Genomic DNA, 9,028 nt, shown 5'->3' on the forward strand with positions numbered 1-9,028 from the left:
GAGAGAGAGAGAGAGCCCTTGAATGTCTCTTCTCATGAGAACACTAGTCCTATTGTATCGGGGCCCCATCCTATGAGTTCACTTTACTACCTCCATAAAGGCCCTATTTCCAAATACAGTCTCATTTGGAGTTAGTCCTTCAGTGTATGAATTGGGAAGGAGGAGAGATATAATTACTGTTAGTCCATAAGAGCAATGTTTTACCAACCAGAGCCAAAGGGTCTCTGCACAGTGGGTTTGATATGACTTAACTGGCAGCTGAGAAGTTGTCTAGAGGTTAGTAATTTAACCTGGATGGTCTTCATTTTCCCTGTAAGCCAAACAAACTACTTGTTAATACTTGGGATTATGGGAACTTCCCTGCCCTGCTTTGTGGAGATGGCAAAATTGTGCAGCACAGTCTCAAGGAAATCCTTTTATATAAAAACCTATAAACACATGATGCATGTTGAAGATTTCAATATATTGATTCTTCCAGGCCATTCATGTTCCACAATGGATTATCTTAGATATAGGTTCAATAAAAAACATACCCTCAAAAGAAGAAAATCAAATAACAAATATTTTCTGAGCTTCTATTATGTGAAACCATTACTAGCCATTATAAGAGGGCTCTTTCACAAGATCTATGTGGCTATTTGCAATAGTTTGTAGCACCAATAAACACCATACATCCAGAGCTTTGTGTAATGACCACATTGTTGCACATGAAATTTTTTTCACTGTGCCCTTTATTACTAATACAAAGTGAAAGGGATGCTGTTGCAAGGAGAGAAATGGACCAGACAGCAGTATACAGTACATACAAAGGGAGTACAAGCTCTCCAAATATTTGCTTACAATTTCAATAATTTCATCTCCTCTGTTTCTCCTTTCCCATAGTGAAAAGGCAGAAAGGCTAAGGAAAACATTTTGTGCTATATAATGTTTTCCGAAGCTAACTCCATGAAAAGCAAACATGGTGTACTTCATCTGGGTTCCAGAGAAGGTTCTCTGAAGAACGCCTGTTTCTTAAGTCCTGGTCCTATCATTAGCTAATACTATGAACATGGCTTAGTCATTTTGCAGTTCTCTTATATATATTGGACTTTAAATTTAAAAAAAATCACCAATCTGTTTCAGTTGTGGAATGCTACAGTCTGGTTTTTTAAATTTATTTTTAGCCCAAGTAAGATGCAGTGACATTAGCTTATAGAATTTTCTACCCTATAGAATGGTCAAAAACTTCATAACAATGTGTCAAAAATTTAATACATGCTGTAACCGTTTAATTCTTTCTCTTAAGAGAAAAAATAGAAACACTTTATGGTAAGAGTTGAAATTCTTTTCCTCTCAGGCTGTATGTGAATAAGAATTAAGTTATTCAGTATCCCAGGTTCTCAATGTGCTGACATATCTCAAGGGAGAGGCTGGACATTTTAATTGCTTCTGTTGCACAAAGCCTGCTCAGCATGTATTGTCGGAAAGTGCTACAGTAGTTTCACCCAAATGTTTCTACGGCCCCAGGGTTTCCCTCTGCAAGTACAGGTGGAAGCAGAAGCACTAAGACTGGGTTTACGTCAAAGATCATATTTTCTTTCTTGTACATACCAAGCTCTAAGAATAAGCTTCTATAAATGTTTATTTGTCCCTTTTTGAGAAACCCTAAAAACTAGGAATTTGGCAATGGATTAAGATTGTATGCCACAAAACAAAATGGTTTTTTTTTCCCCCTAAGTCTCCAGATTTCTCATATGCCGCATTTTTCAACCCTATTACTTGCAATATTTGCTTTTCACTTTCTGAATGTTTCCTCTGGTAAGACATGGCATTTTGTCCTTGAGAAGTGAGTGCAAGTTACTATATTTTCCTTCACAGCCATTTCATGAGACAGGCTGTGAAATGCCAAGAATAATATAAACTATACAGGAAAATACCATGACGTACTACACCTAGAAATATCTCAGCTTAATAGGTGTTGTGCCATTAACGGTGAATTTTATGAAAGTAAGGAGATGTAAATCTGTCATGTAGACAAAGATTTACAGTAATACCCACTTCAATGGATGATTTTCATCACAGTTAGGACCGTCAGGTAACTTGCGTGTTTTCTCGAGTCTCTTTAAGTTATGACGGCCTCCTCATATTAATCCAAGGTTGGTATCTTGACCTTCCTGGAGTCAATGCTGATGAGATAGTTTGCCATTCTTTCCTTCCATTATCACTGATGTGATTTCAGTTGGCGGGATGAGTTTTAGATAAATAAAATTGATTTAAAACCCTGGTCAGAAAACTTAAAATTAACTTTTTACAAACAATGCATTTTTTTATTATTGCTGGAGTGTTAATATATGTTCTTTATAACTCATAGCTAGACAAAAGACTTCATTTTCAAAATATATACACAGTGTATTACTATAAGAAAAGACTTGATTTTGTATTTTTACATTGATTTCACAGTTGTAACAGAAAATTGAATAATAATTTTGTTAGCTATTAATGTGAAGTCACTGGAAAGCAAGCCATCTTATTCAGTAAGCTACTCACAAATTTGGGAGAAACCATTTCATTAGAAACAGAACAACTAAAAACAAGTGTTCCAGTCTTATTTTTAATAAAGTAAAAAATTATTTTAACAGAAAAAGTATATATAGCCTTTTGTAGCTCTTTTGATTATGAATTTGAATTTTTAACTAAAAATGCTAGATAAGTATATGATTATTTTTAAAACCCATACTCCACTCATCTCTTTCTATGCATCTAGATACTATAAAAGATATGAAAAAGATAAGGTCTGATTATAATTTGCATTTATATAATATTTATTAAATATATACATTTAACTATTTCAAGTGGGGCTTCTAGTCCATTGTCTACCTTGGAGTCCTAACTTCGTGAGTTTACAAAAGTTACTTACTAGATAATATACAAAAGTTTAAGGCAAAACTACAAAGATGTATTTTATATGCTTATGTGTATTCCAGTATATGTAAGATGAAAGTGAAATAGCGAACTGAGAGTTTCAGGCGCCACCACTATCACTGGAACTAGCGGTACTAGGGCATCAGCCTTATAGGGGTGGGGCTTGGAAGGTCGCTGGTTGACTGGTAAGTTCTCAAAGCTAAGAACATGAGTGACTTTCTTCCAAGTAAAAAGCAATAGATAGGAGCCTAGAGTAAAGTGAAGTAAAGCCAAAAATGAAAGAAAGCCAAAGCTCTGCTGAAAAAAAAATATCCTCAGACTGTTTTCATTTCCCTCCATTAAAGCTACAATGCTTTCTATGTGTCTACGTATAGTGCAGTTTCCTGGTAAATAAGGGATGTGAGCAAACTGCAGGGGCCAAACTGGAAAGCATGCATGCACCCTAAAAGAGTATGATGTAGAAAGACCAGTGGAGGTTCAATGGGGCTTTAAGCAAGGAGAGAGTTGCAAGAGGGTGCAAACCGGCAGACTGCCTCCCTCTTCCGCCAGGATACAAAAGCATGGAGAGAGAGAATATCAGCCCCCTATGCTGCTCACTACCCATGTACATTATTTGTATTTTTAAAACTACCTATATTTATTATTTACAAAATGTGATATGATGGGGAATAAAACATACTCTCTTGTGCAAGATACCAGATAAACATTTTCAACAGAGGAAAGCTGATTGAAATTCCCCAGATACTAATATATGGAATACCACAAACTAAAGAAATTGAGATATTTAAATGTGACCATCGGGTGGCTGCATGACAGTCAGCACAAAGGATACAGTATTTTCAAAGATTTTTGCGATCTGTTTTAAAATAGTTAAGATCTTACTTAATTTTTAATTACCAAGTTTTACTAAACCTAATTATGTTTCTTCACAGATAATAAATAACACAGTGTTACTGAAAAAGACATGGTATTAACATATGTAATTAGCATCTTAAACTTCCATTTTCACCTACTCAATCCAACCCATAATGGAAAACATGATGTTCATACTTACGAGCAGATATTAGGCAGTAGCATCTCTAGACATTTTGGTCCTGCCACACACAAATGTGTTTTGGGAGATTAAGGATGAACAATAATGAGCAGGTAAGATATGATGAATCTGCTGATTCTGTTAGTTATCTTGATCATTTAGATTTATATTAAAGCCAATTTACTCTTACATTCTGTATACATAAATTTCAATGTAAACACCAATTATCTCAATTTCTATATATTCAGTGAAGAAAAAGAATATTCATTTATATATATATATATAAATTTTCTTTCATATTTAAATAGACATAAAATAGTATAAAAGGACACAGATATAGTCTAAATCTACTGTCCCAAGAGAAGCATTAAAAGAGTTTCATGTTTAAATGAGGGGATACAAATGCAGCTTGTTATACCTTATTTATTTATTTTTTTTTCCAATTGGGGAATTGGGGCAGGAGAACAGCATTGGGAATTGGGGAAGGGAAACAGACAAGTTGCTGTCCTTTTGTTCTCCAGTTTAGTTGTGGAGGACGTGGCTTCACTGGCCCATGTTGGTATTATCATTGTGCTCTTCCCTGCTGAGGCAGTCGCTCACCGGCCGGCCGTTGGACGGCCACTCACGACAGCTCACAGCAGCTCACAAAAGCGCGTGCACGCCAGCAGCCAGCCAGTCCCACTGCAGGCTACGCCGTTGAGGACTCACAGCAGCCCAGCTCCAGGTTGAGCTGTTGTTCACCATTTTAGCTGCAGAGGGCAAAGCATCACTGACCCTCATGTGGGATCCTAACCAGGGCCCTGCTGCTCAGAACTGGCATCCCAAGCCAACTCCTAACCAACGCACCACTCGGCCGGCCCTTGTTATACCTTATTTTAGAGATTCACAATGCTATATTTGCACTTTAAAGTTTCTGGAAAATTATGCTGAATAGAAACTGTTTCATTAATCCAGGACATCGACAACTCATTTAACCATAAAGCTCACTCTTTTAAAAAATCTGTTATCAAGACATTTTGAAATACTATTCTAATTAATGTCATTTAAAATTTTTATATCAATATGGGCCTTGAGAGGATGCTTAATAGAGAAAATACTGGCAGATAGTTTAAATATACACACAATCCTAAATATTGTATTGAACCTATTAATTCAGTTGAAATACTTCTCTTTTGACTTAGAATGCTCATGTAAACCCTAAATTCATTTCTGTATAATCACAAGAAGCCAGTGTTAATACAAAACATTTACAGACATCAATACATGAAAAATGGATAAATGAACCACATTGCATAAACCTTTCTTTGATCACTGTTCTTTCAAACCATCAACTTATCTCGAGCAGTAAATAACACCACATAATTAGCAAGGCAAACAGCTTATTGTCAGTAATACCATTTCCAGTTATAATTAAGTGGAAAACCTCTAATCACTATTCACATTTCTCCCAACCCAACATACCCACAAGATCCCATTTATATATTAAGGAATTAATATAGTCTTCTCTAAACAACAACATTCAGAATTGTAATTATTTTACTGAAATTCAACTTTGAATTTGATTTTTAATCAAAGCAGCTCATTCAAACTGTAAATAACCTAATAATTAACAGAAACCCTTAAAGCCTGACTCATGTAAGGGGTCCAATGATTATCTCCAGAGGGTCTGTACAACACATGAGATTTTATGCAATTGTATATATGACATATCAATATTTTTATTCTGGCAGGGTTCATAATTTTAATACTGTTGGACTTTCAGGTGGCCTAAAAAATTATACCAATATTCCACAGATAAGTTCAGAAGCAACTGAGAGATAGACACAAGAGTCAGGTAGGTAGTAAACACTCCAAACGTATTACTGATAAAGGTGTTTGAAGAATGTGGAGATTAGAAGCTGCATGGGGATCAGAAAACTAGGCTTTAAGACTGCAAAATGGAGCTGCTGAACTTGAGTTCATTTAGTGAAAAGAGTGGCTGGAAAAATTCTATCTAGAAATAAGGAGAGAAGATATGTAACTAACCTGTATTTAATAGGGGTCTTGATGGGGAAGGATGAGGATGATGATGATGATGATGACAATAACAATAATAATAACTCTGCTAATAAAATCTCCCCTGGATATTTGCCATCATAAATCTACTCTTACCCTGGGGTTCACCAACACCACAGCTGGGAAAACCAGAAACTGAAAAATTAAAATGTACCCATATTATTTACATACCTGGTGTCCACCAGAAGCAAATGCAAATCTTCTTTGGAAACATAACTTCAATCCAAGTCCCAGCACTACAAATTAAATACAGTTCACAATCAAAACTTAACAAATATCAAGGAAAGAAGCTACCATGTATGAAAGTCAGTTGAAACAATAAAAACCAGCTTTAGATTCCCCAGTACCTTCAGAAGATATTAGTGTAAGAGACAGAAATTAAAATAACTACCTATAAATTTTTAAAGAAAATTAACCTCCTCTTTGATTTCTTAGCTCCACTGAGTCCAACTCTTTGCCTAAGAAAATTCACCACAGAATGTCCTGAGATCCAGGGTTTGGCAACTATCGCCCATAGGCCAAATCTGGCTGTACATTTATTTACATATGTCTGACTGCACATGACAAATTTGAATAATCATATACAAATATGTATGGACTGCAAACCTAAAATACTATACTATCTGGCCTTTTACAGAAAAAGTTACAAAACTCTGGACTAAACAAATACTTAAAGACACTCGAACAATAAAAAATGCCAATAATATAGAGAGCTCCACATTTGATTATAAACTCCTTTCTATAATCATATACCTGTAGCAAATTACAGTTCCATCTATAGGGTACTGAAGATATGAAAGACTCCTAAAATCCCCCAAAATTTCTTTTGTCAGATGTGAATATAGCAAACATTTTCTCCAATGCTATGGTTGCTTTTATTGATTGTTATTATTATTTTATTAAAAAGTAAATTATATTTTTAAGAATTTTTAATGTAGAAAAATGTGGGATTTTTTTTTACCCACATATTAATAATTTCTGGCACTCTTCGTGCTTTTTATAGATCTGAGCATTCACCTGGAATCACTTTCTTCTACCTGAGGAATTCCCTTTGACATTTCTTATGCAGGTCTTCTGCTAATAAAATCTCTAAATTTTGCTTCTCTAAAAATGATTTTATTTTACCTTCATTTATTAAGGATATTTTCAGTGGAAAGAGATTTCAAAGTTAACATGTTGTTTTGTTTTGTTTTACCAGCACTTTTAAAATGTTATTCTATTGCTTTCTGGCTTGCCCTGTTTCTGATGAGAAGGTGGTAATTCTGATCTTTATTCTGGGATTTCTTGTCTTTCTGTAAAGAGTGTTGAACTTTGTAGGTAGTTAGTAAAATAACTTATGGGTCAGCTTTAACCTTTTGAGGCTTGTCTTTAAGTTTTGCATGGACAAGTCAAATGCATTCATTATTCTAGGTTTTATCACTGCTAGTGAGGTTTGACACTTCTAGGATCTTCAGGTGTTCAGTTAGGTGTCTCTAATCTGGCTGGTTAGAACTTGAGCATCTCTTAGCCTTGTGTAAATTCTGGGAATTATTCAAAGTACAGTTCCTCAAGAGTCTGTGCTTGGCCTCAGACAGTCTCGCTTATGCATGCCCAGGTTAGTATTATATTATGGGACTGATTCAGAGAATTTTCTCTACATAGCTACTTCCTCTCCAGTACTCTGTTCTCCACATTCTAGCCATTCAGTCTCCCTGAACTCCAACCTCTGTCTTCTCAACTCAGCAAGACCACGGTGCTGTGCTCAGGTCCCAATGCCCCTTACACACACACACACACACACACACACACACACACACACACACACACACACACACTCAGGTACATTTGCCACTTTGCGTAAGACCATGCAGGCAGAAAGATAAAGAAATCATAGGGTTCATCTTGCTTATTTTTCTTTTTTGCATCACAGTACTGTGCTACCTTTTGTCCAATGTCTGAAAACACCACTTTCACATATTTTGTCTGCTTTTCTAGTTGTTTATGATGGAGGGAAAGTGGTACAGTTACTCAAACTTGGCCAGAAATAGAAGTTAGCAGTTTGTTTTAATCATGACAATGGGCTTCCATTTTCCAGCCTGCCTAGTTTCGGAATCCCCCTAAAATACCTTAGAATTCCTGGCATATGGGTGCAAATAATGGTTAAGCCATCATACATATTGTTGACATTGTATATCTTAGTTTCCAAATATTGGGGGATTTCCTGGTTATTTCATTTTTCATTCATTTCTAACTTAATTCCATTATAGTCAGAGAACTTAGTCTACATGATTTCCTTCATTTTAAATATATTTAAATTTGGGTAGCATTCTTGCTTTCAATTTATGCTGGTGCTTCTTTCAGGATACTCGAAAGGCTGAAAGTGGTAAATAAAGGCTGCACATTGTGAGCCAAATAGTAAATCTAGCTAGCTTCCAAGAAGTTGATTTGGCAGAGAGAATTTTATTGTGAAGTAGAATTTTTAGGACGAATTTTTAACTCAGAAGGCATCCACTTCTCTTCTATGCACAAACAAATTCAAGTGGCTTTTCCCAACATTAGCCACTGGTCGCCATGAGATCTGAGAAGAGATAGCTAAGAGCGTTATTTTCTTGCTTTCAGTCTCTCTCTTGGGAATATTATAATTGCATCCCTTCCTGGGTGCCCTTCACATTTGCCTCTATCTCTACTTTTCCGTTTAGCACCTGTGTCAGCCAGATCCTCCCTGCCATGGTATGGTTCTCTGGTTTGAATCTAGTGCTTACTCATAAAGCAAACAAGAAACAGCAGACTTGCCAATGTCTCTCTTATGTCTCATTCCCAGGAAGACACCATAGAAATTTTCAGGTAAAGGATCACAGACTATCTTTACAGTTTACCAGCGAGATTTCTTTCACATTTAGCCCTAATTTAGTTTTATGGTATAGTTATGCCCTGCTCCCAAAGTATCTTCAGAAATGTGCCCAAAGTTAATGGCTGGGTTAGCTTGTCTTTTGCATTGATATCTTTTTCTATCGGCACATGCAAATTTGATCTTGGTCCCAGCATAAGCAGATTGGACAA

This window comes from Hipposideros armiger, unplaced genomic scaffold, assembly GCF_001890085.2.
Source record: "Hipposideros armiger isolate ML-2016 unplaced genomic scaffold, ASM189008v1 scaffold_1005, whole genome shotgun sequence".
In the NCBI taxonomy this organism is placed as follows: domain Eukaryota; kingdom Metazoa; phylum Chordata; class Mammalia; order Chiroptera; family Hipposideridae; genus Hipposideros; species Hipposideros armiger.